The 26,775-nt window shown below is 39.1% G+C and overlaps 1 pseudogene across 1 annotated transcript; it reads left to right on the top strand.

Moving 5' to 3' along the window:
• The first annotated feature begins 4,288 nt into the window (after positions 1-4,288).
• LOC104588805 (cationic amino acid transporter 1 pseudogene) lies at positions 4,289-7,435 on the top strand (annotated as a pseudogene). Its single transcript, XR_016076125.1, has 2 exons — positions 4,289-4,536; positions 5,424-7,435. The product of XR_016076125.1 is annotated as a cationic amino acid transporter 1 pseudogene (transcript).
• Positions 7,436-26,775: the final 19,340 nt, after the last annotated feature.

Here is a 26,775-nt window from a genome sequence, read left to right as displayed (position 1 = left end):
ATAAAGAAAATTAAACAAACAAGGTATAAGAAAGAACTCATGATGTCACCCCTTGAGGTTGAGATCGATGAACTTCTTCTCCTTGCCACTGCCTTCCTCCTTTTTTCCTCCTGCGTTGCCAACTACCTTCTTGAAGGCTGAAGCTCTCTTGGAGGATTTTCCTTGATTGCTCTAGAGATTGATTGATGCTAGTCCCCCCCCCCCCCCCCCCTTTATATAGCTTTAGGAGGAGGGGCTGTTTCCAACTCCTTTTGGAGTTCTTCCCCAAAAATAGAAATTTAATTAGTTTTGATCTAATCCTATCCTTATTAGGTTTGACTTGAGTACTCTTTGATCGTACCTCATTATTAGGTTCACAAGAATTTTCTTAGAACATTGTTTCATTTGATTTCAAAAGAGTTTTGGTTTTGATTTTTTTTTTGAATTTAATAAAATCCTATACACTCCCCCCCCACAATTAGTCTACGTATTGTCTTCAATGTAAGGTAAAAAGAAAAGGTGGAAATAACATAACTATAAATGCAAAAAAAACAAGAAAAAAAGAAAAATAAACTTCCCTGTGTTGTCATAAACCGGATCCTCCAGGTCTTGTAGTTGCAACTTCCGATGTTTTCCCCTCTCATCCATGATGGGTGGGTTTAAATCTAGAATAGGGGCCTGCGCAATGGATGGGAGGAGTTTTGTGTGAGCAGGAGGTGTTTCACCCCTAGTGCGTGTCATACAATAAATAATCCAAACAAAGCAAAAATTCGAATAAATTAAATAAAGAGTAAAATCCAAATTAACCAAGATTAACAAGTTGTAATATTATTTTAGGATTAAATCCCCGATAACGGCGCCAAAAACATGATAGCTATAATTATATAACCCTAGCAAGTGCATTAGTTATCAAGTAGTATAAAGATATCGTTCCCACGAGGATTTAATAGAATAAGTATTAAAACTATAGCTTCCCTCAATTATTTGAACAACCGAATTCTAACAATAGGAACTACTGAAAATTAAAAATAGAAAAAGAAAGAACAGTAATAAAGTCAATCAACGACTGAACTTGCAACGATTTAATTGAAAGTGCTAGATCTATTGGTCCACCTAACCCTTCCAATGGTTATCAATTTATTAGATTAACCAAGATAATTTATTATTTTCATAAGCGGAAGTTTTTCCAAATTTATTTATTATTCCCTCTCAGAATATATCAAATCTACCTCTCTCAAGTAACCCTTCGATCTCTCGACTAGAGTTCTTGTGATAGAGATGCAGTAAGTTCTATGGAAAACCTGTGTCATCAGATGAATTATGTATATATATTCCTATATACCATTCAATTCACAATATGAATTATTTAGTCTTTTATATGAATTTCCCTTCCGGTTCATTCATATAAATCAAATCAACTAGGAGGTGGCCAAGCTCCTAATTGCATTACGCATAATAACTCATAGACAATATGAAAATAAAAACAGCCTGGATGAATTAAATAAAGATCAATCCATGGTCGTGGTTAGGCTTTCCACAGCCCTTGCTACAAATAGATTAGTTTATGATAAAGAAAATTAAACAAACAAGGTATAAGAAAGAATTCATGATGTCACCCCTTGAGGTTGAGATCGATGAACTTCTTCTCCTTGCCGCCGCCTTCCTCCTTTTTTCCTCCTGCGTTGCCAACTGCCTTCTTGAAGGCTGAAGCTCTCTTGGAGGATTTTCCTTGATTGCTCCAGAGATTGATTGATGCTAGTCCCCCCCGCCCCCCCTTTATATAGCTTTAGGAGGAGGGGCTGTTTCCAACTCCTTTTGGAGTTCTTCCCCAAAAATAGAAAGTTAATTAGTTTTGATCTAATCCTATCCTTGTTAGGTTCGACTAGAGTACTCTTTGATCGTACCTCATTATTAGGTTCACAAGAATTTTCTTAGAACATTGTTTCATTTGATTTCAAAAGAGTTTTGGTTTTGATTTTTTTTTTTTGAATTAAATAAAATCCTATACACTCCCCCCCCACAATTAGTCTACGTATTGTCTTCAATGTAAGGTAAAAAGAAAAGGTGGAAATAACATAACTATAAATGCAAAAAAAAACAAGAAAAAAAGAAAAATAAACTTCCCTGTATTGTCATAAACCGGATCCTCCGGGTCTTGTAGTTGCAACTTCCGATGTTTTCCCCTCTCATCCATGATGGGTGGGTTTAAATCTAGAATAGGGGCCTGCGCAATGGATGGGAGGAGTTTTGTGTGAGCAGGAGGTGTTTCACCCCTAGTGCGTGTCATACAATAAATAATCCAAACAAAGCAAAAATTTGAATAAATTAAATAAAGAGTAAAATCCAAATTAACCAAGATTAACAAGTTGTAATATTATTTTAGGATTAAATCCCCGATAACGGCGCCAAAAACATGATAGCTATAATTATATAACCCTAGCAAGTGCATTAGTTATCAAGTAGTATAAAGATAGCGTTCCCACGAGGATTTAGTAGAATAAGTATTAAAACTATAGCTTCCCTCAATTATTTGAACAACCGAATTCTAACAATAGGAACTACTGAAAATTAAAAATAGAAAAAGAAAGAACAGTAATAAAGTCAATCAACGACTGAACTTGCAACGATTTAATTGAAAGTGCTAGATCTATTGGTCCACCTAACCCTTCCAATGGTTATCAATTTATTAGATTAACCAAGATAATTTATTATTTTCATAAGCGGAAGTTTTTCCAAATTTATTTATTATTCCCTCTCAGAATATATCAAATCTACCTCTCTCAAGTAACCCTTCGATCTCTCGACTAGAGTTCTTGTGATAGAGATGCAGTAAGTTCTATGGAAAACCTGTGTCATCAGATGAATTATGTATATATATTCCTATATACCATTCAATTCACAATATGAATTATTTAGTCTTTTATATGAATTTCCCTTCCGGTTCATTCATATAAATCAAATCAACTAGGAGGTGGCCAAGCTCCTAATTGCATTACGCATAATAACTCATAGACAATATGAAAATAAAAACAGCCTGGATGAATTAAATAAAGATCAATCCATGGTCGTGGTTAGGCTTTCCACAGCCCTTGCTACAAATAGATTAGTTTATGATAAAGAAAATTAAACAAACAAGGTATAAGAAAGAACTCATGATGTCACCCCTTGAGGTTGAGATCGATGAACTTCTTCTCCTTGCCGCCGCCTTCCTCATTTTTTCCTCCTGCGTTGCCAACTGCCTTCTTGAAGGCTGAAGCTCTCTTGGAGGATTTTCCTTGATTGCTCCAGAGATTGATTGATGCTAGTCCCCCCCCCCTTTATATAGCTTTAGGAGGAGGGGCTGTTTCCAACTCCTTTTGGAGTTCTTCCCCAAAAATAGAAAGTCTTAATTAGTTTTGATCTAATCCTATCTTTATCTCTTATCTACTAATCTCAATCTCCTTTATCTTTCTAGAATTACATCAGAAAATTAAATCTGATAGGACTCTTTGCCGTTTCTTATTCTTGCATTCGTATTAGGCTTCCTCAATGAATTGGGCCGCTACAAGGCTTCTCTGCGAGTTGGTCTTCTGTTGCGAATTGGGCTTCTACTGCGAACTGGGCTTCCCTACGAGTTGCTCAGAATTCGGGCCCGATTTTGACTTCGATGCAGCCCAAATCCATCAAAATTCAAAACATGAAAGTTGTGTAGTTCTTCCTTATCTTTCCAATGCATCTTGAATCATCTCAATCGGAGTCCGGATGGGAGAGTCATTCCCAGATTATTAAGCGGTGTCGAAACTGTGCAAAATTTCCCAATTAGCCTTGTTTTTCCTCTGACGCTTTCTTTCGTGCCCTAAATCGAAATACAAGAATAATGAATCCAATTAAATACTAATTAAGTATGAAAGATTGAATAATTAGAGATAAAAATATGATAATTTTTATTCTCATCATTACCCTAGGATAAAAATATGATAATTAACGATTGGCCTTGTACTGAATTTATAATAGAGGAATTTTACATAACAGGAAACCCTTTCTTAAATTGTGTCCTACATAAATAACAATCAACAAAGTTCATTTCCTTATTTGGGTGCAATGAATTGGCCATTGGCCTTGTACTCTGTCTTAGATATGTCCTAAGAAATAACAACCAACAAAGATCTCATTGGGGTAACAATTATCCTAAATCTCATCATATATATATAGATTATACACGTGCATGGCATTGTACTTTCACTGTTAAATAATAATATAATGGTGTGTCAGCATTAAATGGAGGAATGGTGAAGTCAAAGAAATTGAGGATTCGAGAAAATTGAATAGATGGAATGAATATTAAAGAGCGATTTTTTTTAGAATTATAATAAAATCGGAATTAGAAGGTCCCAGATGGCTTGCTGGTTAATTTGTAGCGGAGATCTGGGATTAGATCCCGCCTTCATCGGTGTTGGGGGTTTGTGCCTTGGAGGTCCGACCGATGGTTCCTTTTGTGGTGTAGGATTTGTAGTTAAGGGCTGTTCCATGGCGGGCAGACAGCAGAGCTTGAAGCACTGGTCGCTCTTCTAATTCAAGGCAAGTAAACGTCCCTTTCTTGTTCTTCATTTGCAGTGCTATTCGTTCAAAACCCTTTAATTTGGATGAGTTATGATTTCTTTTTCTTTTTCTTTTTAACTTTTGTCGAACCCCTTTCATTACCATCTCTCTGATCTCTCTGGTTTTGGGGTTTCTTTCTGAAATAAGAAAAACAATTTATTTCTTGGTGACATTCGCCAATAGAGTCATCGAAAGCTGATTTGGATTCCCGGGGGATCTATCCCTTAGACATGGCGTCTTTCATCTATGTTGGTCATTCACCCGGAGAGCGGATAAAACCTAGATTAATTTTGATTCATTTGATGAGCATATATGGCCTTTCAAGCATGCAGATTTTAATTTGAATGCACCCAATAAAGTTGAGGCTCAATGCTTGAACTAAATATTAGTCTTTCTTACTTTTTTTTCTACATTTTTAAAGTATTTTTATTTATTTTTAAGAATTAACCTTTGGTTCCATCTCTGGTAAATAAACATCTGAAGCTTTCTTGCACTTGAAGATATTTATACATTTTCTCTTGATTTTCTTCTTCAACAGTACATGATGAAGACCTTGAATAACTAATGTCTCAGATGTATGGTTGAAGATGAGATGTTTTTCTTTGCTTCTTTAAGTAATGCAGACCTTTTGTGTTTCTGAGTCCTTTCTTCAAAGTTGAGAAGCATCATTTCTACTATGAGTAGGAGGGGGACAGGAGGGGTTTCCAGGGTCATGGCAATTTCAGACCAACTCCAAAACTAAACTAAACCAGTTTTAAGTTTCAGCTTCTATGTTTATTTGTTGTCTCTGCAGCATATAGCCCACAGATATATATTGCTTGGGCCTTGGGTTTTGAATAAAAACTCTAACCATCTAGTAATAGCAGGACTATGGCGACCATGGTGAGCAGTAGAGATCAATCTAATGATGGTGATGCAATTAAGAGGAGGGGATGTAGGTGCAGCAAAGATGATTTCTTTCCGGAGGAGTCGTTTCGGAGCTGGGGGAGCTATGTCAAGGCACTACGTGAAACAGTTCCAAGACTCAAAAGCCGTGCCTTTGCTCGATCACTTGATGAAATCGAGCTGAACCAGGTACGGGCCCGGAGCCAGAACGAGTTGAAGAAAAGCCTTTCATGGTGGGATCTAATTTGGTTCGGTGTGAGTGCTGTAATGGGTGCAGGGGTATTCGTACTTACAGGGCTTGAGGCAAGGAACGATGCTGGCCCTGCTGTTATCCTCTCCTTCGTGGTGTCTGGAATCTCTGCTATGCTTTCTGTGTTTTGCTACACCGAATTTGCTGTTGAGATCCCAGTGGCAGGAGGCTCATTTGCCTACCTAAGAGTGGAGCTCGGTGATTTTGCGGCCTTTATCGCAGCTGGAAACATTTTGTTGGAGTATATTGTGGCTGGGGCCGGTGTGGCGCGCTCATGGACGTCTTACTTCGCGACTCTATGCAACCACGAGCCAGACGACTTCCGGATTGTGGTCTCTGGCCTCAACAAAAACTACAATCACCTGGACCCTATTTCAGTTGCCATCTCGGCCGCCGTTGGCGTTATGGCCGCTATCAGCATTAAGGGGTCTTCTCACTTCAACGTAGTGGCTTCAGTCATCCATATTGCCGTTCTCTTCCTCATTATTTCTGTTGGGCTTACCGAGGCCAACCTCGCTAATATCACCACCAATTTTGCCCCGTATGGAGTTCAAGGGGTGTTCAAAGCCTCGGCTGTGCTCTTCTTTGCTTACGTTGGGTTCGATGGTGTAGCAACATTGGGCGAGGAGACTAAGAAACCAGCCCGCGACATACCCATAGGCCTGGTCGGATCCATGTTGATCACTATAGTCCTTTACTGCATCCTTGCGGCCACACTGTGCCTCATGCAGCCATATACAACGATTGACGTCAATGCGCCATTCACGGTGGCATTCCAGGCCGTCGGCATGAACTGGGTCAAGTATATAGTTGCTTTGGGGGCATTGAAGGGTATGACCACTGTGTTACTGGCCAACATCATTGGTCAGGCGCGGTATTTCACTCACATCGGGCGGACTCACATGGCTCCGCCATGGCTGGCTATCATCAACCAGAAGTTTAGGACGCCGGTGAATGCCACAGTAGTGATGACAATTGCCAATTCCATTGTGGGCTTCTTCACTGATCTTGATATCCTCTCAAACCTTCTCTCTATCTCTACCCTTTTCGTGTTTTCACTCGTCGCTGTCGCTCTTCTCGTCAGGCGATACTACGTGGCTGGTGAGACATCCACCCATGACCGAAGAATGCTGGTTGGGTTCCTGACGTTGATTCTGGCGTCATCAATCGGGACAGCCGTATATTGGGCAGTCGATGATAAAGGATGGATTGGTTATAGTGTGACAGTGCCGATTTGGTTTTTGGCAACGTTAGGATTGAAGATTATGGTTAAGGAGGCAAAGAAGCCGAAGCTATGGGGGGTGCCTTTATTTCCCTGGTTGCCCTCAGCTACCATTGCTGTCAACATTTTCTTGTTGGGTTCGCTTGATGTGGCGTCTTATATGAGATTTATTGTTTGGACGCTTATCTTGGTCGTTTATTACTTGCTTGTCGGGCTTCATGCAACATACGATGTGGCTAGGGAGGGCGCAGGAGCTGCAAGTGCAGCAGCAATTTCCACGCCACATTCTGATTCTGCTGCCAATAGAGAGACCTGTGAAGCAGGATGAAAATACACGAATATGATCTTGATTTTTTTTTTTCTTTTCTTGTCATTCCTTCTTCTCTCCTCTTTGTAGTTCTTTTACTAGAGTATAGTAAACCTTAATTGAGCCATTGAAGTTAGTCCTTGTTGTCCTTGCAGGAAAAAGAATACTAGATAAATTAATATTGCTTATTGATTGTTCAGGTGGAGCCCATAAACTTCCATGGGAAAGCCCTCCCAAACGGTTACTTTGTTCAAAATGAATATTTTCCAAATTTTTATTCATATCAACCCCTGTTCCAAATTCTTCCAATCTCTTTTGAAAAATTGATTTATTTTTCAAATTTATCCTTCATATCAATCACTCAAAGGTAAAACAGCCTCATTCTAGCTGCGCACAGGTATTTTGGGCATTTTTGTGTCTCTTGTTAAAGGATTTTAACAAAAGGGGTCTACTTGCAATTGTATTAGAAAGTTCAGGGGAGATGATTGCAACTACCAACCTTAAAGGAGAGTTTCAGCAATGGTGAGAAGCTTCAAGGAGGTTTCAGCAATTTATCCTAAGATAAATAAACAAACAAACAAACAAATAAAAAAATCATTTTCATGCAGTTGTATGCTGCATCATGCATGCTTAGGCAGGTTCAAATTGAGCATTTGTTAAAATTTAAATGGGCCTGTGTCCATAGCTTGGGCCCAGTTAGGGATATCCCTAATTTTATAACAGAAATAAATAAAAAAAATGGCAATGTTCTGCTAAGGTTGTGTTTGGTGCCATTTCACTTCTACTTGCAATGTTTTAGGTTGGTCAATACAAATTTTATGAGAATATATATTTTTCCCACCACAAATGCTTTGAATTATCAATAGAAAATTTGGTACCATTGTTGTTTAATCAAGAAACATCAAATTTGGTGTTTCTATCATTAATGCCAACACCCAATCAAATGCTTATATTTTTTAATGCATGCAAGTGGTTATTAAGTGTGATGTGACAAGACAATTTGTCAAAAATTTGTATTGACCAACCTAAAACATTGCAAGTAGAAGTGGCAATGATACCAAATACAACCCAATTTTATTGGTATGCTTGAAAATGTTGGAATTAGCATCATGTTGTGTTTGAAAATGCAAGTAGAAGTGGCAGAGAATGCACCCAATCCTTTATACTTAACTAGCGGGGACCCTGCGATGCATGGGATTTATTAAGCGAAGCCAAACACTAGAAATGGTCATTTACTAAAATACCCCTTATAGTTTCATGGATTTACTAAAATCTACCATATAGTTAGCATTTTACTAAAACACCACTTACAATTTGCAATGGAGTTAATCAATCTTCCATTAGATGACAGTGTTGACCCTAATGTTCATTTAAATAAATACCATTTTTTCCCTTAAGACACAGGCAACCACTCTATTGGCTATATTTGGTCAATTTTGTTTTCTGTACAAAAAAGTGTTAAAGGTAATTTTGGAATAAAAAATCATGGGCCTAATAGCAAAATAAACACTCCTTAATGAAAAGTTGGTTAAGTAAATAAGTTGTAAAATATATGGGATGTTTTATTAAAATGAAAACTATAAGGTATGTTTAAGTAAATATGTAAAACTATAAGGTGTGTTCTAATAATGACCCTAATAGAAACACACAAGAGTATACAATTGTTTTATATTTTCAGCTTTTTAAATAATTAATAATTATTCATATTTTATATACTACTTTTAATAATTTTTTATAATACAAAAATAACAATAATTAATTTCAATTAGGTTTATTCATCAAACTGATGAAACCGACCAACCCAATCAACTCGACCCAAGTTGGTCGGTTTTCTAGTATTTTAAGTCGGCTTTGGTTCAAAATTTTCCCAATTCGATCAAGTTGGATCAGTTTCACTTTGGCCATTTGTAAACTGACCAAAATCGAATGACCTAACCATGGATATATTAATATCTTATATTTTAAATATAATTTTTAATATAGGAAAGTAGGAAATTTCCCATATTTCTTAGTATAAAATGTTTTATATCATAAATCTAATTTTTAAATTTATTTTTTAATAATTACACTATAATTTTTAAGTTTAAATCATTTGAACCAACTGACCAAACCAAAAAATAGACCCAAACTGATACAACTTGAGTGGGTTGGTTTTCACAAAAGGTCAGTCGGTTTTAGCTAACCAACTCCCCAACTTGACCAAGTCAATTTGGTTGGCCAAATAGCCTACGACCAAACCGAACTAACTCATGAACACTCAATAATTTCTACTGAATTAATAGTCTCATCTCTAATAAATAACAGTAGTTTAATCTCCAATAATTATTGAAAATTTATAGCAAAAATACACAATTATCGAAAATATATTGATAATGAAAATAATACAATAATTACAATATTTTAAAAAATATAGTAAGTACCAAAAATATATTAACTTAGTCAATAATTAGTATAATTTCAAATAACAGTTTAATCTCTAATAAATATTAATCAATAAGTTATAGAAAAAATACAATAAATACAATAAGTACAATAAATTAAATTTAAAAATGTCGATAATAGTAGTTTAATCTCCAATAATTATTAAAAGTTTTCTGTTAAATAACAAAACAAAATAAATTTATACAAAATCAATGAAAGTACATTTATCACTAAAAACAATAAATAATTACTGAAATACAATAAATATTAATTTTAGTATATATAATTATAATAAATATATATTAAGAGTTTAAAATTATTATTAATAAATATTAATTTTTTTGAAAGTCATTTTCTCAAATTATTACTTGGTATAAGTGAAATAAGTTATTTATGATATTATGTAAGAATATTAAATTATTATTAATTTCAATATTATGTTATAATTATTTTTCTACTTTTCAGATTTTTTTAAATTTATTACATAATTTCTTTATTTTAACTATTTAAAATCTACTTATGTTAAATATTTTTTTATTTAAAATATTTAGTTATTTAAATACTTAAATAAAATATAAAATATTTAAATTTTAAGATATTAATTATTTATTGAATTTAGCTTTCCATTAAATCATAATTTATACTATTATTACATAATTTCATTTTTAATTTTGTAATATATTAAATTATTATTAATTTCAATATTTTTTTTAATTTATTACAGAGTTTTGTATTTTAACTATTTAAAATTTAGTTATGATAAATATTTAGTTATTTAAATATTTAAATAATCTATAAAATATTTAATTTTTTTTATTATTTGAATTTTATTTATTTAAAAGTTTGTTAGAATATTTAAATAATTTTTAATTTTTTAATCCAAACTTTTCTAGATAGATATAGATAAAGTAGGGGAGAGGATAAATAGGAATTAGAGATAATTTCGGAGAGAAATTCTCTACTAAATTAGAGATAATTTAGGAGTGAAACTCTCTACTAAATTAGAGATAATTTTGGAGATAAATAGGAATTAGAGATAATTTAGAAGATAAATAGGAATTAGAGATAATTTTTGAGAAAGTGGAGGATAGTGGGGGAGGTAGTTTAGGAGAAATTTTAGGAGAAATGGTTATTTAGGTTATTGAGAAAGTGCATACCATTGGTTGTTTCAAAAATGACATGGAATTAAAAAAAAATAAAAAAGGAGAAAATTTCTAGACTTCCTTGTTTTAGTATATATATATATATAATATATATATATATATACACACACACACTAGTGAATGACCATGTACTAAGTCCAAGGAATTAGTAATATTAAATTTACATTATAGAATCAATAATGTTAAATTTATATTGATTAATATTTTAAATAATTATTAAAATTTCAAGAAATATTTATTCAGAAAAATATATTTTCAATAATTATTAGAATATGGATAGTTTTCTTTTGTTATGATAAGTGGATGGTTAGATTGATAGAATGTAGGCAAAAGTAGTTGTGGATAACCATTTTTGCATTTTATGCATTTTTTAGGAATGGATTGAAATTTGTGGTAGTGGGTTGTGGGCTTTAGCAACAACTTCTTAGAAAATGCCACATGTCTAGCTTTCTAGAAAAATAAAAGGGCCATCTGTCTCAATGGTGGGGGGTTGTAGCCTAGTAATGGGCCATGGGCTTTAGTAGAAATTTCTCAAAAATTGTCACATATCTAGCTTTCTAGTAAATGAGAAGGCCACTTGTCCGAATGGTGGTAATGGGTTGAGGGATTTAATTGCAACTTCTCAAAAAACACATGTGTCTAAATTTGAAAAAACCGCATGTTTGAATGGTGGGGGCTGTAGCATGAAAACCTTCCTTTAATATATAGAAGAAAACTCAGTAGCCTAGATAAATGGTCTAGATAGAAAGAAACTCAGTAGCCATATGTAAAATGTCCTTAAATATCGGCTGAGTAGAGATTTCCCTTCCAAATCACCAACAACCATCGTCTCATCAATCAATGTGAACATAAATTGTCTGTTCCTTGAATCTGATAGCCCAAGACAGAGCAAGCATTTTCATGCTGTGTTTGGTTTGATAAAAATAGAAGGCAGTTATGATGGAACAAAATTTAGTTTCATTTTAGTGGAAAGTAACACTTGTTAATTTAGGTTATTAACAGGTGGGAAGAATAATTTTGTGATATTAGTTACAAAGATTATGAATCAATGCTAAAGTCATCATCATCATTAGTAGAAACTAGAAGAAAGATGGTGTTAAAAAAGAGGTCTATGTTACATTAATTTCTTAACTGAATTGGTTGTGGATAACATAAGAAAACTAAAACAAACTATAAAATGGCTGGTTAAACCTAACAAGCCAGTGTGAGTCCAATTAATTTGATAAAGGGGCCTTAAAAAAATAGCATCAACCCCATGGGTTAATGGGCTGTATGGCCAGTGGGTCTCATGTGCACCTTGCTCATGAGACATTAATTTTTTTGATACATTAATTATAGGGCAAAAGAGTATTTGCAACCAATATTTTTGGCCAAACACAAGGGATCAGTAGGGGTAATGTGGAGTTGGAATATGCTCCCAACAAAAAGCCGTTCCAATGCGTTCTGTATTCTATACATGCATCTCAGAGTTTATGACTTGTGAGTCCGGTCTTATTATGGTGAGATGCGCGGACGCCGGACACAAATGATATTTGGAAGGGTCTTTTGTTGGGATCGGATCTGGTGTAAAAAATGTGTAATTAAAGCAGATGAACTCCCAAATAGTCGGACCTGTTTTTCCCAAACAGCTATCGATCATTCCCCCCTTATGGATCTGTCCTATTTCTATTTGGATAGACGACACAAGCGCATGCATGGTCGAATAACAATCAAACAAACCGGAACCTATAGCCAACACCGTCCCTGTCATTACCCAGATTGACTAAACATGTATGGTACTCAAACGGTTAAAATTAGAATGGATCGGATTACTAAACAACATTCAAGTAGGCCTGGGGCCATATCCATAAGTCTGCAAGTGCTGCTGTCAATGGATTGGATAGTCCCGATAGAGCTGAACCGAACCCACCCAATATCATAATCAAATCGGCTTTGGAATCAATTATATACATACATATTAAGAATTTTTTCATCACAAACCGGGAAACATGTAATAAACAGATAAAATATGAGCTGTAGGAGGATTTCTACGTGTACATCTGATCCCCTCTAGGCATAGAGGGAGCCAAATATATATATATATATATTAGGAGTTGGAAGAGCCTTAATCCTTTACAATTTTAGCTCAAATTTTTAGTGGGGCCAAAAATTCAATTTGTTATCTAAAAATTTGAACTAAAATTGTAAAGGATTAAGGCTCCTCCAGCTCCTAAAATTTATATATATATATATATATATTCTTTAGAAAAATCTATAATAAATTCAAACATTTTCATGCTATTTTCCCCAAAACCCTATTCTTTCTTGTCCCTATCTCATATTTTTTTTATTTAACTTGGCCCCCCAAAAGAAAATTTCTGGCTCGGCCACTGCCTCTAGGGAGCATTTTTGGGCCAGCATTGTAATTGCTAACTCGTGGAGGGATCGGGCATGGACCTCCTCAAATTCCACGAATGTGTGTTTAGGTTAGGTTGAGTCCATATCTGCTGTGATCATTCTTGTTGTAGCATTTTCTGCTGTCAACCACTAATAAAATGTAAGCAAATGCATCCTAATAAAAAGGGAAAAATCCTGATCAGTATCCTGTATTTTAGTTTGAGTGACAATCCAGTACCTGAACTTTAAAATGCGACAATCCAGTACCTGAACTTTCGAAACACGACAACTAGTACATGTTGTTAATGGACTGTTAGTTATGTATATCACGTGATCTTGTGCGTGATTTAAGAATTTTGAAAATGTTAAAATTACCCTTGAAAATAAAACACATTGTTCATCATCTTCTTCCTCAAGAAGATGAAATAGAGCTCAAGCTCTTTGTCACAAACACCAAAACCCTTGCAATAGAACCCAAGCTCTCTGTCACAAACACCAAAACCCTTGCAACAGAGCCCAAGCTCTCTATCACAAACATTTGCAATGACTTTGCCTTTCTTGCAAAGTTGTTACAAGTCTTTGCCAATAACAGAAAATTCCAGATTTTATACAACTTATTTTTATTTTTTTTCAACTTAACACAGTAATAATTTATTCCTACAGGTAAAAAAGAGGAGAAGAATTGGAAGCTTTGTCTTAATACTTGAGAGAGAGAGAGAGAGAGAGACATCAGTGATGGTGGCCAGAGACTTTTCTCTTTTTCCGTTTTTCGGATAAGATAATTACAATAGTTAAAGGAAATTTTCTCCCAGAAATTGCTTTGATTTTGGTCCAAAAATGACGGAATATTAAGAGGAGAAGAAAGACAAAAGCGTTGATGCAGGGATGAAAAATTTGGCGGTTGGTTCTGATTTTAATAGATGATTGATAAAAAAAATTAGATGACACTTGAAGGGTATTTGTGTCTTTTCACATACTAATTAACGACTGGTTATCGTATTATAAAGTTCTGAGACCAAATTATAACTCAAGCCAAAATACAGGGTTACTGATCGAAAATTTTCACATGACGCATGATGTATGACACGGATGCAGCATGAAAAGTTGTAAAAGGACCAAGGAAGCAAGACAAGCTCTTTGAAGAACTTTTATTATAGGATTTTATCTAACCCACTTTGGACGTTTCAGAGAAGCCATTACCTAGTAGTGGACCTCACTGTTCTGTGACCAAGGGAGAGAGAATTCTATGACAATGGCTCAAAGGCTGAAGTCTTTCTAAAAATTATGAAAGCCAAACATGTTGAGAAGAAGGGACTTAGGTATCTAGCTATTACCATATGAAGCAGATACCATACTAGAGGCTTCAATGCATGTAGAAAACCTACATAAAGCATGCATCTTATCTATTCTGTCCATTATCAATACTTGCATATGCTTTCTCTCTATTTACTGTTTATTGTGTATCTTATCATACATTATTGCCAATCTGGGTTAAGCTTCAAATCACATCTTAGAATGGATTCAAGTCATAAGGCTACTCCCTCCTTATACTAGCTCCACTGTATAGTTGGGGGTAGGTGTCAGTTCGAAATTAATGCCAATTCACGGGCAGGTATGGGTGTTATAGGTAAAGGTGTTTATAATTTTGAATTATTGTAGGTATATAGTTTAATTCAGAATTCTGAGGTGGAGTGCAGCTTACTTATCCCATTTTTTTTGTCTCATTTGAGGGTGCACTCACTATAAGACCCATTAGGCCCCCTTATCAATCAATCTGTGTCAAAAGAATATGAAGAATTGGTTTTTTTTTTTTTTTTAATTTGTTGAATGGACACCACCTTAGAGACTCACAATCTGTGAATGGATTTATTGTATATTCCAATGGACCTTACAAGCAAGGTTTAGAAAAGGAAAAAGAAAAAAAAAGGAGGTCTATATATATACACCTATTCTTTGGGATTGCTCCCTAGTGTGAATTGGTTTTGATGTTGTGAGTTCTAAAAATAAATCAAAACCATCGGGCTTGAAAATAAATTGTTTCTAAACAAAAACGAGCATGTTCTTGATTATATATGTATTTTCTTTTTATTTCTAAAACTGAAAAAGACAACTTTAATTTCAGGTCTAAGGAACATGGTTTTAAAAATCATCATTTTGATGATTTAAAAACATGAAACAAAATCAACTTCTTTTTGTTTTTCAAAATAAAAAAAGCAGTTCAAGAATGTGCTTTTGTTTTTTTCTTTGATGGCGCAATTTCAGAAACAAAAAGGAAAACAAAATGCATTCATGTCGTAAGACCCCCTTTTTTCCCAACAACAAATGTCAAGTGCTAACCTGAGTTCTGTTCCCTCGCTCATCTTTGACAATCAAATAATGTTCAAAAAGTAAGAGGTAGTTTTTGTATCAATCTATGGGTCCTGGTATCTCTAATTTTCTGCTTTTTGACCATCCATTGCTCTGTGGTAAGAGGGAATTCGCATCATTGGCAGGTCATCCTTGGTCTTAAAATTGATTTCTTGGACTTGAAAATTTCATGAGAACCCAAATTCCAGCATATTGCATATCAAAAGAGGTTTTATTGTATTGGTATGAACTGCTCATCAATGCAAAAGTAAAAGAATACTATTTTGGTTTTCCATCCATAAAATAGATTTCACAAGGTATAATAATCTACCTAGCTTCAACTTCAGCCAAAATATTAGGGAAACCATAACCCCAAACTTATTTAGTAAAAGACAAAACAATGAGCTTTTGCAACTTCAGCTGTTATCAAACGGCCTCTAAAAAGACTACTTATAACTGATCAAGCCTATTATAACTTATTTCCACCGAAGGTAATTACATTTCCTTTTTGGGTTTTCCTCCATACCATTAGAAGAGAGTTCACGAGTTTTCTCTCTCAGTGCTTAGCGGGTTATTTTTGCTTCTTTAGTGATTTAGTTTGTTGTTTGATGATGGGTTTTGATGAGGGATAATTTGGCCCGTCAAATGATGTGATGACACATAGAGTGACAGAACGATAAGGTGACATCTTAGAGACTTCGATGACTTCAGCGATCCCAATCACTTCGCACATCTCGGGTCACCCAATTAGACCGAGGCTCAAATAGTTCAGTTATATGCATCGATCTTCCAAGGTGCCATATAACCTCTATCTAGAAGTAAGCCAACTATCTCCGATCTCCTTGGGATCATGACACCATATCAACGGAGTTCATCTCCTCCCCCCCAATTTAGACGGACCTGGATAAGCCTTATCAGCTTGCGCGGAGTCCGTCTTCGGGTGCAAAACGAACTCCGAACCAGATGGGCCGAGAATCTCAGACACTCATTGTGAGGACCACGATAGCTCGCCTACATAAAGGCTTTGCCTCCAGCCATACAAGGTACATGCGATTTAGCTCTCTCAATACTCTAGCAATATTGCTTTCAACTCTCTCAAAAACCTCTAGTTCGCTAACTTAACCATCAGAGTGCCCTCACTGGGTATAGCACTTTGGACACTCTGACCTCCTTTTCTTGCAGCTCAACTAGGTGACCTTGCTAGCCCGACGTCTGAGCTGTCCTCCAACAGGGAGCACTAGATCGCGCATCATCAATTGGCGTTGTCTGTGGGAAATGCTATAAAAGCCGAGTTCTCACCTAACTTCACTACTACTAGCTTGATGGCATCTCCAAGAAACCAACCCGCCAACAACAACAACCAAGTCATAAGGGGGCAGGACTAACTTGGAGTACACCCTAAGATCCCCTCTATGGCCATTGGGTAGTTTACTGTACCTCTAACCTTGCCAGGCGTTTCAATCGTGCAGAATCCCTTCTATGACCATTAGAGACCTGACCGAAACCCGGAGATGAGCTAAAACTTTACCTCTCTACGATGATAAGGTTGTTAGCTCGGTACTAATTCGAGAAATGGATAGGGTGCAACGACTTGTCTATTATATAAGCAAAGTCTTGCATGCAGCTGAGACCAGGTATCCCGATATAGAAAAACTAGCCTTTGCCTTGGTATTTGCAGCTTGAAAGTTATGCCCTTACTTTCAAGCCCATACCATTGTAGTCCTAATAGATCGACCTCTGAGAAAAGTTCCTCAGAAGCCCGAGGTCTTGGGAAGACTAACGAAATGGGCCATCGATCTGAGTGAATACGACATCCAATTCAAGCCACGCCCAACAATCAAAGTGTAGGTCCTGGCTGACTTTGTTGTTGAGTGCACATTCAGCACGCTGACCCTTGGAGCAACCGAGCCTACTGCCACTTCGGAGGCATCTACCAATGCAGTGCTCGACTCGACTTGGGACGAGGAGCCCTACATCCTCCACATGGACTGCTCATCCAACTAGCGTTAAAGTGGAGCTGGGATGATCCTTTATGGACCTAGCAAGGTGAAGGTGGAGTACGCTCTCTGGTTCACGTTCAAAGCATCGAATAATGAAGCAGAGTATGAGGCGCTAATAGCCCAGCTGTCATTAGCGAAGGAGGTCAGTGCAAAGCACCTCGTGGTGTGCAGTGATTCTCAGATGGTAGTGAGCTAGGTGAATGGGAAGTATGAGGCCCAAGAGCCCGCCATGTCGGCCTATTTGGCCAAGGTGAGAGAGCTCTTACCCAACTTCCACTCCTGGTACATCTAGCAAATACCAAGGTTCAAGAACACCGAGGATGACACGCTTTCGAAGTTGGCCAGCGCAATGGAAATCACAAGGAGAACAATTTATGTTGAAGACCTGTCACGACCTAGCATAAAAAGGGTGGTAGAAGAGGTCGCTCCTGTTTTGGTTGCGAAACCGAGCTGGATGGATCCGCTTGTTGATCACCTATGCCACAGGACCCTACTAACAAACCGCAATGCATTTCGGAGGGTAGAGCGGTAGTCAGCTCGCTACGTCATCATTGGTGAGTAGTTGTATTGCAAGTCACTTACGCTCCCCTACCTGCGCTAGTTGCATCCAACCGAGGAAAGTCAAGTGTTACACGAGATCTACGAGGGTCTTTGCGGAGGACACCTGGGGGGCAGGGCACTTTCCGAAAAAGTGCTATGACAAGGATATTACCGATCTACAATGAAGGCTGACGCATTAAAGCTCGTTTGGAAATCATTTGTAGAGGCATGCTAACTTACCACACCAGCTTGCCATTGACTTGAGGTACCTGACCAGCCCATGGCCATTCACTCAGTGGGGGATAGACATTCTCTGTCCCTTCCCACCTAGGACCGGGCAGAGAAGGTTCTTGGTCGTGGCGGTTGACTATTTTACTAAGTGGGTGGAAGTCGAGCTGCTGGTATCCATCATAGCCCGGAACGTGCAGAACTTCTTTTGGAAGAGCATCGTTTGCAGGTTCGGACTCCCCAAAGTGTTGATATCAGACAATGGGAAGAAGTTCAAAGACATCAAAATCCAGAACTGGTGTGCCGAGATGGGGATCCTTGGCATATATTCAAATTGCGATCTACCAGCAGCGAGTAGCTTGGTACTATAATGCCCGAGTCAAGAGATGCCAATTCTGAGTTGGTGGCCTGGTACTCTGGAAAGTTATGGTACCTGAGTCCGGTGTAGGAAAGCTAGGACCGAACTGTGAAGGTCCCTATAGAGTACTTAAGGGGATCGGTGGAGGAACGTACGAGCTTGAAACGTTGGAGGAGTGGTAGGTACCCCGTCCATTAAACATTTATAACCTAAGAAGATACTACATCTGAGTTCGGGAGCTTAGTGTCCACAATTTCTAAAATTTCGCTAAGTGCAAAAAAAAAGAGACCACCCACCTCGGTGACCTGGTCGAGCCGATCTACATGATGGAGCGCATCGGCTAAACTATATCCAAAAGGGGATGCCAAATTGCTCTCAGCCTAAAGCCCCCTATGCCGACCTTGCGATGATATTGGCAATTCGATATGCCTAGTTCCTTCGGCACCTAGGCACTTCGGGTCATTATCCTATACTATGCCTAGTCGCTTTGGCACCTAGGCACTTCAAGTTATAATCCCATATTTAGTATATTTTTTGAATTTTATCTTTCGAAGAAGGTAGACGCGAGGTGTACAAAAAGCGAATTTCATTAGAGGCAACAAAGAGTCACATCACCAAAAAAATTCAAGCCAAGCTCGGAGGCTTGACACATTACATATATACAAGAGGGTCCAAGAAAAGAGGCAAGATACTTCAGACATCATGGGTTTCCTCAACCCCACCACCAACTACCTCGGCGACATCGACATTGGCCCTGATAGCTTGCTCTCCAGCTACAGCTCCCTCGCTGACCCCATCTTCCTCATCCTCGGAGTCAAGTTCTAGATCGATCCGATCTGTCATCTCATCCGTGCAGGCCGAGGACTTTATCTTGGAAAGGTCGACCTCGGGGTACATCGACCCCACCAGCATTCGGCATAGCTTGAAACCTTGGCAAAAAGTGCCAGTGCTGAACTCCTCCCTTTCCTTCAAGAAGTTCGACGAAGTCTTGAACTCCTCGATAACTTCGACCCTGGCAACTTGGACCTCGTCGAGGAGTTGTGCCTCGCACTCGGCGAAGAGAGCTTCCTTTTCTTGCAACTCTTGGTTGAGTTTCTTGACGTGAAGCTCCAACTCATCGATTTGGTTCCGCTCAGCTTGCCAATGAATGAAACGACCCGTTCAACTCGAGACTGGTACTCACTATATATATATAACATGTGCTCTTACACTAATATCTTATAAATACATATACTATGGATGGTTTGTATAAGTGATATTACTCTAAGAGGGTGAAGTTAAAACCAACGTTTTAAAAACTAACCAAGAACCGGAACCGCTTTGGCCACTGTTTTTTGGGTTAGTGGTTCAATTGTCTAGCTCGAATGGATGGCCTGTTTTAAATTTAAAAATTACAAAAATAAAAAAAAGGTTAAAATAATTAAAATAAAAAACAACCAAAAACCATTGTTCGGATTGAATGGATTGATCAAGTCAATGGTATTTTGGCCAAATAACAGATTAAGGGTAAAATAGAACCGGTTAATAAGACGGTTCCTGAGCCGAATGGTCCAATCGTCCGGGTCAACGATGATTCGAAAACACTGGTATAAACATTCTAGCTGAGTCTCTCACTAATTAATATTGATCAATATAAAATGTTTGAGATGGAAATAGCAATGCATCAAATACAACATTTTCAATCAGGTTGAATCTTTTAAAATCATGGGTCCAAGACCAAACAATCCAGAACTGATCTGGGTTAAGGACCTGATGAATGGAGATAGGAGAGGTTGGAATAATAGGCTGATTGAAGAGAACTTTAGTGAGCCCATTGCAACAAATATACTTAGTATTAATCTAGCTAGAGGTAGCTGGGAAGATAAGTTAAAATGGACTTACATCCAAAAGGGGTTTACACCGTTAAATCAGGGCACTATGCTATGATTTCAAAATTTGCAGATCATCTTTGGGGAATGTAGTCTCTAATAGTGTAGTAAGTCTGAGGAAGAATCATTGGGCTGAAATTTGGAAAGCTAAAATAGACCCAAAAATAAGAAATTTTATTTGGAAATGTACTCAAAATGCATTAGCTGTAAAAGAAAATCTGTACAAAAGAAAACTCTCAAATGATAGCAACTATTCTATTTGTTTACATCAGACTGAAACTATTATTCATTGCCTTTTTTGAATGTGATCATGCTAAATCAACCTGGTTTGGATCTCATATTAACTGTGCGGGGTTCCAGGGAGGCCATATTAATTCCTTTAATCAGTGGCTTTCGATGTGGGTGGAGCTGTGCTTAAAAGATAAAGAAAGAAATGATGAATTGATCTCTTTTTCTTTTCTATTATTATAGAATATATGGAAGGCCAGGAATGGCAAAATTTTCGATAATGCAGATCCTGAGAGTCACTCTGGCTATGTCTTACAGGATGTGGAGAGAGAAAGTGACGATTTCCCAAGCAGAATTGCGAGATTTTTCTCGTCCTCCTCCAAGCCATAATGATCGGGATAACTTTTTTTGGAGAGCACCAGATGCAAGGAACTTGAAATTGAACGTGGATGACAGCTTTTCGTGTCCAGGTAATTCTGGTTTTGATGCAGTGCTTACAAATGCTGAAGGAATGGTAATTGCTGCTGTTTTTGGAAGGTCAACGGCCTCCCATTCAAGCGGAAGCATTAGCGATCCTTAACAGTCTAGAAATCTTGAGCATGTATAAGAGGTTATATCAGTGGAATCTGACTGCCGAGTTCTGGTGCAGGCTTTGAAGATAGGAGATTTTGAGATGGCTTTGGATGCAAATTTTCTTTGAAGACAGGAGATTTTGAGATGGCTTTGGTTGAAAATTTTCAATGCATGGATATTAATTTATTGACTGAAGACTGTTCAATCTCTTTTAATCATGTAAATAGAAAGTGCAATACTGTTGCTCATATGTTAGCTAGAAGGGGTCTAAAGAAGTCTGGGGGTTTTTGTATAGGACCCACTTGGGTGGGTCCAAGATATGGCCAACTCAGACTTAAATAGACCTTAAGTGGTTAGGTTTTGTACTCTGATGCTTGTTATTTTATGATTATTATCTTGCTCGTTTCTACCAAAAAAAATACAACATTTTCAGTTTTCGTGGCCCCCTTTGTGCCCTGAGCTCCCTGATCAGTCCCCCTGGTATATATTTCTTCTTGGCTCGTCTTATACAATCAAGTCAGCTGGGTCGAGTTAAGCAACACACATACCTAACCAACCCCATTGACATCCCTATGCTATGTTCAGCTGCCCTTTAATTAATTTGAGTATTTGACTACTAAACTGCTGGTTTGGCTCATCGGATCGAAGCTCACATCTACTGCAGTCATATAGCACTTGGCTTCTTTGCAAGTTTGCAACCCCACAAAACAGGGAAATGAAACCCTTTTGCTTTAAAAATTCAAAACACCAAATCACCAAGTGACTGAGTAATGATGTTTCAATCGCTGGCGTGTCCTTGTCAAATAAGTGCTGATAATAAGTGATAGCAACTACCCTACTGTGGGCCTGGATAGCATGAGTAGCATTTGATTTCCTGTCTCCCCAATCGAAACTCCCACAATAAAAATAATGAAACAAAAATTGGCGTAGTGGGAAGGCAATAAGTCAAAGCCAAAGCCAAATATTTGATAGAGGTGTCTCTATCTTCGTATATATAGAGAGAGAGAGCAAGCTCAATGCAGATTTTTGATTTTCACTGTAGAGGTATAAATATTCAAAAGGTCAAAAATTCATATTCTATCTACTCATACCTACTTGTGAATTGGCATCAATTCCGAGCTGGCATCTACCCCAAATGTATTTTGAGCCTATAAATTCTGACCCTGGGCTGAACCATCACTCCCCCTTTTTTGAGTCATTTACTAAAACATCCCCTATAATTTCACATATCTATTTAAACTATCCTATAATTTTTATTTTATTAAAACATCCCTATAATTTGCAATTTATTTACTTGATCGATCTTTTATTAAGAACTGTTTGTTTTGCCATCTGAAAATAGTAATATGATCACCCAAATTGAGTGGAAAATATTCAAAGGCATGGGCCCATGATTGATTATTCCAGAAGCAACACCCCTTATTCGTACAGAAAATAAGATTGGTAAGATAGAGCCAAATAAAGTGATTGGCCATGTCTTATTAGGGGCAAAAATGACTTACTTTTCATTGTCTTTTGATTCAAATGGACATTAGCGTCAAATCTGTTACTTTTTTTTCATCTAATTGAAGATTGATTAAGTAAATCATAAATTGTAGAGGGTATTTTAGTAAATCACAAACTATAGAGTAGGTTAGTAAATCCATGAAACGGTAGGGAGTGTTTTAGTAAGTCATATAAAATAAGTAATAATTTTTTAGGCTGGAGTATTTGAGTTAAGAGTATTATTTCCCTTTTTATGATGAAACATTTGTTTTTTGTTATTTATTTCAAAAATGAGGTGAAAAATATGGTTTTAGTGTTAAAAGAATAATTTTTTTAAGGATGGAATATTTGAGCTATTATATTATTGCCCTTTTTAGGATGAAAACTTTGTTTTATTTGTTATTAAATCATTTCCCTTTTTAGGAATCAAATGGTCTTGGACTTTGACCTTTCTCCCTTTTATATTTTGCCATCCCCAGCTTAATTTATAGAATTTAAATTTAATTTCTTCTCTCTATTCTATGCAAATGCCTTTGGCTTGTGCCCTGGACTATTATAATATACCCACAAACTGTTCTTTTACATTAATTTGAATAGACCAGACAAGAAAATGATATGTCAATGTTTGTGAGTTCCCACAATAATAAAACATCTCTATATGTCAATATTTGCGAGTTCCCACATTAATAAAACATCTCTATACCCCATACCTTTATTTTTTATATTTTGAATTTTACTCCAGGTGGAGAGGCAGTTATATTAAAATTTTATTAAAAATAATATCAAAAAAAGATCAAGCAATACATGGAAGGACATAGCCCACCATGCCCCATTTACCCTAGTGATGAGGGAAAATTTGGCCCTCCAGTGAAATTACGACACGTGGCACCTCGTGATAACTAGGAAAACACCCAGGCAAACAACTTACCAAGTTGGTGTCCCACCCGGGCACCGGTCTGGCTGGCCTGGCGTGACCTGCATGCGGCCTAAGGGCGGCCTGCACGCGGCCTGCGCATGATCTGGCGCAGCCTGCGAGGTCTGCACACGACCTGGCGCGGCCTGCGCGGCCTGCAGGACCTGGCCGGATCTGCCTGGCACATGATCTGACCTGGCCGACCTGGCAACCTATAAGACACCCACCGAGAACCATTAACGGCATACCCCGTGAGCTCGGTAGCTTACCAAGGAGCTCGCCAAGGAGCTCGGTAGCTCACCAAGGAGCTCGGTAGCTCACCAAAGAGCTTGCCAAGGAGCTAGGCAGCTCTCCAAGGAGCTCGCCACCAAGGAGCCAGGCAACTCGGCATAGCTCCCCCGGGCTTCTCGCCACTTGTAGGGTAGCTCGGTACAGAAGAGTAGTTTGGCGTATCGCAGGAAGATCTCCTGCCTGACAACCTGGCCCAGACACCGACCCGCCGACTGACACAGGCGCTGACCTGGCAACCTGGCCCGAACACAGGCGCCGACCTGACAACCTGGCCCAGACGCCGACCTGGCCACCTGACACAAGCGCCAGCCTGACAACCTCGAGGAGTTCATCACCGTACCCCGGTTCTGATGGGATATGACGAGTCTTACCATTTGAAGGCTTTTCACCCACCTAACCCGCGAGGACACCACTATATAAGGACTCCGACGCCCAAAGCCAAGGGGGAGGAAAAAGGATGGTAACCCCTGCTCTCTAGCTCTCTCATTTCTCTCCAAGCTCTCTGTAATCAGAATGCTAACTTAGGCATCGGAGAGTCCCCGCCGGGAAAATACCCCCGGGTCATCTAATTCAGTTCTCGTAGGTCCCTCAGCTCCCGCCGCCTACAAAGGAGAGGAAATCACCTCACGCGGAGGGTAGTCGGGTTGCGCTGCACCAGGGAGCTCCACCATCCTCTGAGTTGCAGGCCGCCTAGGAGCAAGTCAAGTGACGAGTCCACCAGGCAGTTCGCCACCAGGGAGTTCGCCACTAGGGAGTTCGCCACCAGGCAGCTCGCCACCAGGCAGTTCGCCACCAGGCAGTTCGCCACCAGGGAGTTCACCACCAGGCAGTTTGCCACTAGGCAGTTCGCCACCAGGGAGTTTGCCACCAGGGAGTTCGCCACCAGGCAGTTCGCCTCCAGGGAGTTCGCCACCAGGCAGTTCGCCACCAGGCAGTTCGTCACCAAGTAGCTCTCCACCAGGGAGCTCGCCATCGGGCAGTTTGCCACCAAGTAGCTCATCACCAAGGCACGTCACCACCGGGTCAAACAACGAGGTACTTAGCCAAAAAATTTATACATCACAAAAAATGGTACGTGACCAGAAACGGTTACATCAATTGGCGCTGTTTGTGGGAACACGCTATAAAAAGCTAAGTTCTCATCCTACAAAAGCTAAGTTCTCATCTTACCAAAGCTAAGTCCTCACTTTTTAGAAATTGAAGCTATCGCTTTATAGTTTACATTTTTTTATGAACTCAAAGACTATGCAGGGAGCAAACAGACTAAGTAGCTCTACCAACCTTACTTTCAAATCAGATAATGCCTCATCAGTCCTCTCCGCAAGGTCCCCCCTACAAAGATGAGCTCTTCGCGGCTTCCGCGGGAGTTGACAGCCAACAAACTACATGGGCGCCCTTACCGGTCGAGCCTTCCAAGGCTCCCGTGTGAGCTGGCGACCTAAAGTTAGTAGTGCTACCCCCGAAGGTCGAGCTCCTAGTAGCTTCTTGTAGGAGTGGGTAACCGACATTACGAAGCTGATGCAGCAAAATCAAAGCTCGACACCTCATAGCCAAAGCCTACGGGCCACATTACTACTTAAGACCCGGTCACCTCTCCGGCACGGGCAAAGTCAAAAAAGAGTAGACTACGAGTCACTCCCAAATCCTACGGGCCACATTACTGCTTAAGACCCGGTCGCCTCTCCGGCACGGGCAAAGTCAAAAAAGAGTAGACTACGAGTCACTCCCAAAGCCTACGGGCCACATTACTGCTTAAGACCCGGTTGCCTCTCCGGCACGGGCAAAGTCAAAAAAGAGTAGACTACGAGTCACTCCCAAAGCCTACGAGCCACATTATTACTCAAGACTCAGTCGCCTCTCCGGCGCAGGCAAAGTCAAAAAAGAGTAGACTATAAGTTACTCCCAAAAGCCTACGGGCCACACTATTGCTAAATATCTAGTCTCTTCCTCAGTAGGAGCAAAATCAGCAAAAGTGAACTATAAGTTGCCCTAGAGCCTAAGGGCTACACTACTGAACAGGCGGAGACCCCCTTGCCTTAGTGGCAGCTCACCACATACAGGCAGCTCCCGAAGCCTAAGGAATTGGATTAGCACCTACTAGCTCGTCGACTTACGGGCCAAAAGAAATCTACTCCCTTCGCTGAGTTACTCTCAGCTCGGGAGTGGGGGGCAATTGATGAGGGCAGATTTGGCCCTCTAGTGAAATTGCGACACGTGGCACCTTGTGACAACTAGGCAAACAACTTACCAAGTTGGTGTCCCACCCGGGCACCCGTCTGGCTGGCCTGGCGCGACCTGCACACGGCCTACGGGCGGCCTACACGCGGCCTGGCACGGCCCGCGCGGTCTGTGCGTGACCTGGCGCGGCCTACGCGCGGCCTGCGCGACCTGGCCAGATCAGCCTGGCACATGATCCGACCTGGCCGACCTGGCAACCTATAAGATGCCCACCGAGAACCATTAACGGTATACCCCGTGAGCTCGGTAGCTCACCAAGGAGCTCGCCAAGGAGCTTGGTAGCTCACCAAAGAACTCGCCAAGGAGCTAGGCAGCTCTCCAAGGAGCTCGCCACCAAGGAGCTAGGCAACTCGGCATAACTCCCCCGGGCTTCTCGCCACTTGTAGGGTAGCTCGGTACAGAAGAGTAGTTTGGTGTATCGCAGGAAGATCTCCTGCCTGACAACCTGGCCCAGACACCGACCCGCCGACTGACAAAGGCGCCGACCTGGCAACCTGGCCCGGACACAGGCGCCGACCTGACAACC

This window comes from Nelumbo nucifera, chromosome 1, assembly GCF_055504915.1.
Source record: "Nelumbo nucifera cultivar China Antique chromosome 1, China Antique-T2T, whole genome shotgun sequence".
In the NCBI taxonomy this organism is placed as follows: Eukaryota; Viridiplantae; Streptophyta; class Magnoliopsida; order Proteales; family Nelumbonaceae; genus Nelumbo; species Nelumbo nucifera.
The sequence above is the reverse complement of the archived record's forward strand: the minus strand, read 5'-3'. Positions and strand labels throughout refer to the sequence as shown.